The following is a 10152-nucleotide window of genomic DNA, read 5'->3' as shown; positions in this document are numbered from 1 at the left end:
GGAGGGCTTAGCGACCGAGGCTGTCCGTGGCAGTTTGGCTGCCAACATGTCTATGTCAGCCTACTTGGCGTTACGTCGTAACGATGTTGTACATCCTTCTGTGGCAGCCTTCGAGCTACCACGAACAGTAAAGGAGTTCATTCAGTTTTACTGAATAAAAAACCAACGGGCTAACAGGCATTGGCGTTTCTTTGTTAGCAAGGCATTGGCAGACCACCTGCTAACGCTTTTCTAGGAAGGTTACACTCGTGTCGTTGTCCCTAAGAAGAACAGAAACATGCTGTTGCTGTTATCAATGCACCAACATCATGAAATATTATACATGTTCATGAAATGTTGATTTGAAACATTTCCAAGAGTCAGAATATCAAGTAATATTTTATAAAAATGTTTCAGTTTAAAGGCAAATCACGTATTTAAAAGTGCAGTTTTTCTGCTGTGGGATTTTTAACCCATTGACTTTGTACACGTTTTCAAGCCACCATTTTTTTATAACTTGGCGATCTGCCACGCTGGGATAAAAAGCTGCCTCAAGAGGGCATCAGAAACAGGACCACTATCACCCATGAACCGGCACAAACTGTCTTGGGATCGCTGACATACCTAAAGCGTCCCTTTTACGCAACGTCTTTAGCCACTTCCCTTTCTCAGAGGCTGACAAGCTTGTCCTCCCAATCCCTCATTGCCTTCTCAATGGCCACAGTTTGCTGGAAAGCAGAGACTGCGATGATCAGTTCATGGATCTGGTAAAAGTTGGCTTCTGATTCCAAGCGGCTCCAGCCACTGAAGTCGCCGCGCATGCAGCACATCCCATTTCTGACACAACTCTGAACAATTCTGAACATTGAGCCGTCCCGATCAATGATGATTCCTACATTCCTTCATTGACCTGTGCTGCTGGCTGCCAGGGGCCGTTAAACATGCCGTTAAAACATGTTATTTGGGTACCTTACTAGTGTCGATCTTGTTCATGTCTATCGAACGCCTCCAACATCTAGACGAATGATGTATTCCATCTGCCAAAACATATTTCATGCCAGCAGAAGAGCGCAATTTCACTTAAATTCTCCCCACATTCAAATAAAGTATGAACATCTACTTCCTTTCACAATCACTAAAGATTTCTTTTTTCTATTGTAAAAAAGAGCATGAAAATATTAAAATTGTCACAATTTAATTGCCTATAAATAAACACCGGATGACGTGAGCTGTTCCCAATTGAAATTGGGAACAGCTAATGATGTCAAATCAGGAGACGGAAAGAAGAAAAAGAAGAGCAAGGATGTCAAATCAGGAGACGGAAAGAAGAAAAAGAAGAGCAAGGATGTGAAATCAGGAGAAGGAAAGAAGAAAAAGAAGAGCAAAGATGTCAAATCAGGAGACGGAGAGAAGAAAAAGGAGAGCAAGCATGTCAAATCAGGAGAGGGAGAGAAGAAAAAGAAGAGCAAGCATGTCAATCAGGAGAAGAGAAGAAAAAGAAGAGCAAGGACGTGAAATCAGGAGACAGAGAGAAGAAAAAGAGAAAAAAATGCTCGAAAAAGCAACACCTGGATGAGGCCAGTTCATGAGGTGACATCTCCAATCCATCAAGTGGCCAAAAATGCTTGAGTACCATACTGTTCTCTTCAGTGAGGTAAATCCTGTACAAGAACATGCCCCATTTTGGGAGACATTTTCAATGAAAAAATCTCGTTCCCAAACAATGACGTTTTCAAAGCTGGAAGTTTGCGAAGAGCAATAATGCCCTGCGCCCTGTTTAACACATGCCAAGAACAAGAATTAAATCCACCAAGTGGCCAAAGATGCTTGATTACCATATCGGCATCTTCAGTGAGGTTTATCCTGCACAAGCACATGTCCCATGTTAGAGACATTGTCAGTGAAAAGATCTTGTACCGGTAGGTGGAATCCACCACTTACAATAACCTGCCTCAAGCAAGAGATCGATGCGATGGGAGTAGGTGCGTCCACTTGTATTCATCAGCTCCAGCTACCTGTTCCCTTAAATACCATTGACCCCACGCCATCACGAAAAGTATTATTCAATCCATTCGATAAGTCATTTGGTGATGAGCTTTTTGGGAAGACACAGTTTCCTTGTGGGTAGAATCCACCACTTACAATAACCTGCCTCAAGCAAGAGATCGATGCGATGGGAGTAGGTGCGTCCACTTGTATTCACCAGCTCCAGCTACCTGTTCCCTTAAATACCATTGACCCCACGCCATCACGAAAAGTATTATTCGATTTATTTGATGATGAGTTTTTTGGTAAGGCATAATTTCTGTCCGATTTTTATCATTACAATGATTATGATGGACAAGAAATGGTGACATAGATTTCATACGTTAAATTTATAAGCACACAGGTAGCTAGGATGTTTGAATGAGTTGAGCTAATATAAAGCTTTTCATTGATAGATCCACAGGACTATGCGGAGCATTTGAGCATGAAGATGACGATGTGGATGCATCAGAGTTACTGACTCAAAAGATTCCTTTTGACTGCACTATCACTCCAAAAGAAGATGGAACACTTTCACTCACTCTGTAAATGATGTGTGCCATTTAACAGACATAAATGGGCATGTCAGAACACACATCATTTTACAGTAACACTTGAACCTGAAAAAAAGGGATTTGCCTCTATATTTTAAGTTTTCTTATATATTCCTGTGTTTTGAGACTTAGACCCGTGTAAACATTTTTCTATATACATTTTTCTTTATATTTGCTATATAACCAGTTAAACTTTGCACGTTTCTTGTATTAACACTTAAGAGAAAGTCCTATCGTCATGAAACTTGTACCATATCCTTGGAAACACTGTACATGCACAGTCTGGCACGTGTTATTAATTAAAAAAAAGGATAATGCGGAAAAGCCCTACATGTATGTTCTGTTGCAAACAGACATACATGTAGACCTCTAGTTTTGTGTTAACTTTTGTTTTGACATTCAGTGCAGCCACTTGTCGTGTGGCGCTTGGTTTGCACAGCAAAGACATTGAAGATGAACAATTGACCTGCAGCACAAGCTACAACAATGACCCAATGAAGTTCATCCTCCACAAGAACATGTCTCATTTTAGAGACATTGTGAATGAAAAGATCTTGCTCCCAAAGAATGACGTTTTTAAAAGCTGGAGGTTTGCGACAAGCAAAAACACCCTGTGCCTTATTTGGGAAAGTGACTGAAGAAAGCTCCAAAGTTATCTTTAGCGAACTTCGGCAAGAGTTTGGGAATGACACTAAAATTAACAATAGAGGGTGCTATAACACTATAATGGTACTTATTTACAGAAGCCAGAGTCAACTTTGGGAAATGAGGAGGGAGGACTGCCGAAGCTTGACATACCAGTACATGTAAGATCATTTAGTGGCGACTCAGGGGAGTACTGGGCATTTGTCAAGAGTTTCAAAATAAATATCAGCCAGAGAGTAACAGATGCTCGCAACAAGTTGACGTACCGGTATCTCATTCAACTCTGCAAAGGCAAGGCGAAGGCCAGAGCGCATCCAGAATTGCATAAGATACAAAATGCCTAATACTATAAACAAATCAAAGTTCCATTTCTTTATGAAGCTGGACAACACAGGGTCGACGGTGATACCAATGGTGATGTTGTGCAACTTCCTCACATCTATAAATTTGTGACTGGACTTCAGGACATGCCAGCTTAAGGGTGGAATCCACCACTTACAATAACCTTCCTCAAGCAAGAGATTGATGAGATGGGAGCTGTATTCATCAGCTCCAGCTACAAGTAACTGTTCCCTTAAAACGCTATTGACCCCATGCCATCACGAAAAGTATTATTCGATCCATTCGATAAGTCATTTGGTGATGAGCTTTTTGGAAAGGCACAGTTTTCTTGTGGGTAGAATCCACCACTTACAATAACCTGCCTCAAGCAAGAGATTGATGCGATGGGAGTAGGTGCATCCACTTGTATTCATCAACTCCAACTACCTGTTCCCTTAAATGCCATTGACCCCATGCCATCACAAAGAGTAATATTCGATTTATTTGATAAGTCATTTGGTGATGAGGTTTTTGGAAAATGCAGTTTCCTTGTGGATGTCCACCACTTATAATAATCTTCTTCCAGGAAGAGATTGATGATGTGAGTAGGTGCATCCACTTGTATTCATCAGCTCCAGCTACCTGCTCCCTTTAATGCCATTGACCCCATGCCATCACAAAGAGTACTATTCGATTTATTCGATAAGTCATTTGGTGATGAGGTTTTTGGAAATGCAGTTTCCTTGTGGATGTCCACCACTTACAATAATCTTCTTCCAGGAAGAGTTTGATGATGTGAGTAGGTGCATCCACTTGTATTCATCAGCTCCAGCTACCTGTTCCCTAATGTCATTGACCCCTTGCCATCACAAAAAGTATTATTAGATTTATTTGATAACTCATTTGGTGATGAGTTTTTTGGCAAGGCATAGTTTCTGTCCAATTTGTACCAATGCAATGATTACAATGGACAGGAAATGTTAACATAGATTTCCTAAAGTTGAAATTATTTGCACAGAGGGATCTAGGATCTAGAATTATATCACCGGCAGTCTCACGGAGCTCTGAAGCGATACCACCAGACCCTCAAGAATATGAGAGCCTACTGCGAGGATTTCCCAGAAGATTGAGACAAAGGAATCCCTTTTCTGTTGTTTGCCATGAGAGACTCAGCAAACGAGTCAACTGGTTTAACTCCGTTGGAGTTGGTCTATGGTCATGAGATAAGGGGGCTTTGAAACTCATCAAGGAGAGGTGTTTGGTAGAGGAGGATGAGACCAATCTGCTCGACTATGTGTTGAACTTCAAGGAGACGCTGTCCAAAGCCTGTTATGTGGCTCAAGGTGTCTCAACGGGTCAGGAAGACTAGAGCAGACAAGAAATCTGAAGTCCGCATCTTTAAACCTGGCGAAAAAGTGCTAGTGCTATGATGTTAGTTCAGAGTACAACAGATCAAAGAAAGAGCCAAAGAATTTGTCATGCAAACATGCTCAAAAAGAATTATTTTTATTATTTTTACTCGGCATAGGAGTGACAAATTCTCGTACCGTGGACATTCTCGGCAAAGTTTTCGCTCTACTGGAGGAGCTCAAGGAGACACAGCGTATTCAAACTGGGATGTTAGGTCCCATGCTGAGGAAGCTTATAAAGGAGGACACTGCCGTTTTCCAGTAACGGCACGGAGGATTTTACTGTGTGGTGCCGCCGGCTAGAAGTAGCCGTTAATGCCAGCCCCTCCGCAAACAAACCTGAACTAGCTTCCCTCCTCCCCGCCAAACTGAGTGGCAACGCCTTTACGCTGTGGGACAGTTTGTCCGACGACGTTAAGGCAGACTATGACACTGTCAAGTCAACATTGGCGTCAGTCTTTGTCAAACATTTATCGATACAGAAATTTCAAACGTGCGTGATAACACGGCAGTGCTTGGAGGCGTTTCCGAACTACGGAAAAATTGCCCAAGATGGCGAAAAATTTCGTCGCTTTGTGGCCGGGCTTGACCCGCATGTCCAGTTCAAAATTCATGAACAGGGCCTAAAAACATTAGATGATGCGGTTAGGTATGCTGTCCAACTTGAACGAGCTCATGAAGGCAGCAAGTTATCCCTAACCCCAGCCCCATCCTCCATTCCTACCTTGTCTAACTATCCTCCTACCCCTCCAGTTCCTACCATCCCCGCCACGCCCACCCCATCTTCAGTCACATGTAATTCCATCATTGACACCTCCCTAGCCCAACTGCTGCAACGTCTTGACAGCCGTCTTGGCGATTTACAGTATGAATTGCGTCGTGCTCATAATCGATGGAAATGTATCGTTCTCTACTCGTGTCTGTTCCCCCTAAAACTAAAGAATAAACTTGCGTTTCAATTGCAACAAATTTTTTGGAAGGTATTATGCCATGAAAATCAAATATAAAAGTGTGCCAAGTAAACTATTAAGGACTCCAGGCCTAACTCTGTCCTAGATGGGCTACGAGGCAGATATGAATATTCAGACAACATGCTCAAAATACAGCACCTTTTGCCTATTTGTCTTCAATCTGAGTGGGCAAAGAAGGCACAGACGATGACGGGAGTATGGACGGGATCCCAAGTTTGCCAATATGGCGGAGTTCCTAAAGCAGAATGCCAAGATAGCCAGCAATGTATGGTCAAAACATAGCAAGAGCACATATTCCTGTCAACCAGTCTGCAAAGCCTAAGATGAAGTCCAAGCCCACCCAGATGACCACACTTGCAACCAACATGGATGCCACTCACAGTGCTGATATTCCCCCTAAGACATCCAGACTGCTGCCTAAATGTAGATGCTGTTCAAGCAGAACGACGGTGCTGCCTTATGGGATCTAGCAAGAGACATGAGGAGTTGTGAGGTAACTCCGTCTCAGATGGGCTACGAGGCAGACATGAATAGTTTTGACAACATGATGAAGATACAGCATCTTTTGCTTATTTATCTGCAATCCGAGCGGGCAAGTGTCCATGCTGTTCTCAATCTCACTGAAGTTCTCGGACAGTTAGGTACTTGATACAGTTCAGATTGCACTGCATAACTGTTCCTTGAAAAATAGAGTGGCATTTTTTCATAATTTCATCTGTAAGCATGTCCAAAACAACAAAAGATTTCCAAACCAAAGTTCGGTGAAAGCGCCAAAAGAGGATTCCTGTATCCAGCGGCGGGGCATTGTAGTATCATCATTCCCTCTTTAAATTACGGAGGAAACGCCAGCGGCAGCAGGTCCTGCTGCACGCGGGCCGGGGAGGAGCCGTCGATGCGCAAGACCAGCAGCATCCCAAGAAGAAGAATCTTCTAAGATCACTATTTTGACGCTGGGAGGAGGCACCCGCATCTCTGACAAGTTGTAGAAGGAGAGCAGCAGGCATATAGTGCCGTCTTTCTCTATACTAGAGAATGATGTTGTCGCGGATGATAATTCCAATCTACCCAACGTTTATACAGGTACGCTTCCTTTTCCTTCTTTTGTAACCATGTCCAGGAATCAAATATAGACCAGCCCCAAAATGGTTTATTTACTGAACGTTTACTGTTTTAAAACATAGTCCTTAATTTTGTATCAATCTTCTTTTCTTTAAATGAGAAGCCAATTAAGACATGAAGACCCGCTGCGTTTTTGGATAGAAGTTGGATTTCCAACAATGTTGGTCCATTGACTTTCCATAGATTCACTTTGGTGATGCGTCCGGACAAAAACTTTCTCAGCTGGGCCCGCAGTGCAGAAGACACATTTGTGACAACAGGGTTCAAAAACTGAGAGTGAAAATTGGAGAAATTCCAAAACCATGAAAAGTCAATAAAACACTTGTGAAGAAGATCATTTGCCAACAGCAATATCTAGCACATCAGGGGCTGGCAATCCATGGAAAGGATGCCTGAGATGTTAACTTTGCAAGACTTTTTGCAGTTGCGGGCTGAAGACGAGGACAATCTGAAGAGATGGCTGTCCAGGAAGACTTCAATGACATCTGGTGAAACCCAGACATCTTGTAAAATCTTAGCCGGCCCGCTGTGCAGAAAACAGGGTTTAACAACTGAAAGGGAACATTTAGGAAATTCCAAAACCATCGCAAACGCCTGTCGTCAGGTAAATATGTTCTTGGCTTGTTTGCGTCAATGCACATCATCCAGTGCCTTAAACAATTCAACAAGGCCCTTCAGGGATCAGAGGCCACAGTTTCTGGAATGCTTGCTGCATTAAGATATTTGAGGCAGCAGAGCAGAAGCTCCAGCAGTGACAAGTGACAACTAGAACCTGTGGCTTTCCCAGGAAATGCAGAAAGCGCAAGCTCCCTAGAGACAGGATGATGGAGCTTCCAAGAGAGTGCTAAGAAAGTCCTCCACAAATACTTCTGGCCCAAGAAAAATACTGCATATCAAGCTAGCAACGTCTGTAAATGCTGGTGGTCAGATGAATGTGTTCTTGGCTTGTTTGCCTATCATCCAGCGCCTTGAAAAATTCAACGAGGCCCTTCAGAGATCAGAAGGGGCAGTTTCTGGAATGCGTGCTGCTGCAGAGGTGACCACAAAGAATATCCAAGCATTTCATTGCGACCAGAAATTTAGGGAAATATTTGAAGCAGCAGAGCAGAAGCTCCAGCAGTGCTGACTAGAACCGGTGGCTCTCTCAGGAAATTTCGTAAGAGCAAGCTCCATAAGAACAGAATGATGGAGCTTCCATGAGAATGCTAAGACAGTCCTCCACAAATACTTCTGGCCCAAGAAAAAAATACTGCATATCAAGCTAGCGGTGCTAGTAAAATGCCTGTCGTCAGGTAAATGTGGTCTTGGCTTGTTTGCGTCAATGCCTATCATCCAGTGCCTTGAAAAATTCAACGAGGCCCTTCTGGCATCAGAAGTGACAGTTTCCAAAATGCTTGCCGCTGCAGAGGTGACCACACAGAACATCCAAGCACTTCGTTGCGACCATATTTATTTAAGGAAATATTTGAGGCAGAACACTAACTACAAAGATGATGGCTCAGGGACACAATGCTATGCCAAAAGAGTACGACTAGTACCTATCTCTTAACACCCGAGCAAATAGGTATTACAAGCAGACTTTGCCTCGCCTGCTTTGCAGGGGAGGCGGCTTCACTGCCTGTCATCCGCTTCATGGGCAAGTCCCTTTGCGGGAAAATGACCACTTTACGAGTGGTCATTGTGTCAATGCATATGTGAGGCGATTAAAAAATGAGTCGTTTGTCGGGAACTTCCATTTGGAGATTCAGGCCAAAATAGGGCCACTTCATCACATCTCTTGGTGTTCCGACTTCCATAATTTTTGAACTAAAAAATGGTATCAGCATGCGGTTTTCGCATCCGTAATGCTGAGATTGTGCTCTTTTCAAAACTGTAAAAAAAAAAGACCGGGGTCGACAAACGACTCATTAATTTTAGCTTGATCGCATCACATATGTTTATTATTATATGCTGGGTTGGACGTGTCTAATTGGAGTGCACGTACAGTACAAGAATATTGACGTCGAGGATGCGCAAACCGTCCCCGCATGTACAGTACATGTACATGTAAGTGCCAAACCATTATGTTCAGCAAGCAAAATGGGGAATTAGGAAGTACCAAATATATTTTGTCACCCGTCGAAAAAAAGTTGTGACTGAAGGGGATATAATGAGGCTTTATGTCAATTCAAGTTCCATCCAAAGGGGTGTATGGGCCATTAGTTTTCAGAATGATCGTGGATTTTAAAAGTTCCTGTACAAATCCGTAAAGTTTCGCTAGTCCAAGAGTACATTTAAGTTTAAAACATAAAGGCAATTTAAATGGGAGACACTTATTAATCAGACATAGTTATAAGGCATTTAAAATTGGATATAAAAATGCACCTGAGACAATAAATTAATATAAAACTTATGATACGTACATAAGTTTAAAAGGGCAAAATTCTTTGGAAAATCCCTGAATATTTTATAGTACAGTTAATTATAATCGTCAAGCAAACTTGATTCCTTGATCTCAAGTGACAGGTCGATCCATGGCAAAATATTTTCCAAGCAAACTTGAATCCTTGATCGTGATTGGTTGATCCATGGCAACGTCATTTTTCAAGCAAACTTGAATCAGTAACGTTCGGTTTGCGGTATTATTACCGTGTGGTAATCACTACTGTCGCTCAGTAGATATTTAGTTCCGATAAGAACTTGTCCTGCTTTATATTAGGCCCCCCCAAAAAGTCTCCGGTTTCTGGTATGGAGCTTGCCCAAAAAGTGGTGCGGCGGCGCGGCTTTTTTTTCTCTTTTGTACCTGATTTTTTTTGCTTCAAATGTCGGCTGATGACTGCAAATGGTGATCGACTAAACTTAGTGCAAATGGGAGTCCAGAGAGGCCACATAAAGATTATTCTCGACCATAACCCCATCTAAAAACACGTTAAAATTGTGCAGCAGCAGGATTCCAGTCAAACCAGTGAGTTTGGGGGTTTTGAGACATCATCTTTCATTGAAAAAAAAAACTTTTCCATTTTGCCATTTTTACCAGAAACCGGAGACTTTTTTTTTTGGCCTTACCCACTTTCGCTAAGTACATTGTTGTTTTAGTTCTGATAAGAACAGTCCTGCTTTAAGTTCTAAAAGAACTTGTCTGTTGTCTCA

At 42.4% G+C, this 10152-nt stretch overlaps 1 long non-coding RNA gene across 1 annotated transcript; it reads right to left on the bottom strand.

The window, feature by feature from the left end:
- Positions 1 to 9295: 9295 nt before the first annotated feature.
- LOC119735810 lies at positions 9296 to 10082 on the bottom strand. The gene is made up of 2 exons (XR_005272227.1): positions 10044 to 10082; positions 9296 to 9502 (listed from the first exon to the last, which is right to left on the bottom strand). It is a non-coding gene; the product is annotated as an uncharacterized LOC119735810 (long non-coding RNA).
- Between the last annotated feature and the right edge of the window lie 70 nt (positions 10083 to 10152).

This window comes from Patiria miniata, unplaced genomic scaffold (assembly GCF_015706575.1).
Source record: "Patiria miniata isolate m_02_andy unplaced genomic scaffold, ASM1570657v1 HiC_scaffold_29, whole genome shotgun sequence".
In the NCBI taxonomy this organism is placed as follows: Eukaryota; Metazoa; Echinodermata; class Asteroidea; order Valvatida; family Asterinidae; genus Patiria; species Patiria miniata.
The sequence above is the reverse complement of the archived record's forward strand: the minus strand, read 5'-3'. Positions and strand labels throughout refer to the sequence as shown.